The 850-nt window shown below is 33.5% G+C and overlaps 1 non-coding gene across 1 annotated transcript; it reads left to right on the top strand.

The window, feature by feature from the left end:
- The first annotated feature begins 516 nt into the window (after window positions 1–516).
- LOC148761773 (small nucleolar RNA R71) lies at window positions 517–622 on the top strand. Its single transcript, XR_016027781.1, has one exon. It is a non-coding gene; the product is annotated as a small nucleolar RNA R71 (small nucleolar RNA).
- Window positions 623–850: the final 228 nt, after the last annotated feature.

The raw sequence follows: 850 nt of genomic DNA, 5'->3' as shown, positions 1-850 counted from the left end.
CTTTTTCTCTAGCATAGGGACTCTAGATGGAAATCCAGGAAGAAAGTTTGACTTAGCCTCTGATGAATACCCTTGGTTGTTATTCCATGAAAAATTAGGATGATTTCTCTAACTAGGATTATAAGTGTTGGAATAGGGATTGTTCTGTTGCCTATTTCCAACAAATTGACAAGACTCAAAATAGATGGGACAATTATCATTGGAATGTCTTTCCTCAGAAAATTCACATGTCATTAAGGAGTTCTGAATAGCATTAACACTCAGTTTATCTATTTTCTTTGTAAGAGAAGCCAATTGTGTAAAATGGTGTTTATCACATCTAATTCATAAATTTCAACAATTTTTCTAGTACCCAATCTTTTAGATGGCCATTAATAATTATTAGAAGCTATCTCTTCAAGCAAATCATAATCCTTATCAATGGATTTACTCATGAGTGCACCTTCAGTGGTAGCATCAATGGTACAAGGTCCCAACAAACCATTATAAAAAGTCTGAACTTGTAGCCATTTTGGTAATCCATGGTGAGGACACCTTCTTATCAAATCCTTGTACCTCTCCCAAGCCTCATATAGTGATTCAGAATCAAATTGCATGAAAGAAGTGATATCATTCTGCATCTTTGCTAACTTAGTAGGTGGGAAGAATTTTGCTAAGAATTTTTTAGCAAAATCATCCCAAGTATTAATGAAACCATTAGAAAGCAAATTTAACCAACTCTTTGCTTTATCTCTCAATGAAAAAGGGAAAAACCTTAATCTTATGGCATCATCAGTAACACCATTAGCCTTGAATGTATCATAGATTTCCAAAAAATTTACAATATGAGAATTCGAATCATCATTAGGCA

Source organism: Theobroma cacao, chromosome 7, assembly GCF_053813885.1.
Source record: "Theobroma cacao isolate CCN51 chromosome 7, ASM5381388v1, whole genome shotgun sequence".
Taxonomy (NCBI): domain Eukaryota; kingdom Viridiplantae; phylum Streptophyta; class Magnoliopsida; order Malvales; family Malvaceae; genus Theobroma; species Theobroma cacao.
The sequence above is the reverse complement of the archived record's forward strand: the minus strand, read 5'-3'. Positions and strand labels throughout refer to the sequence as shown.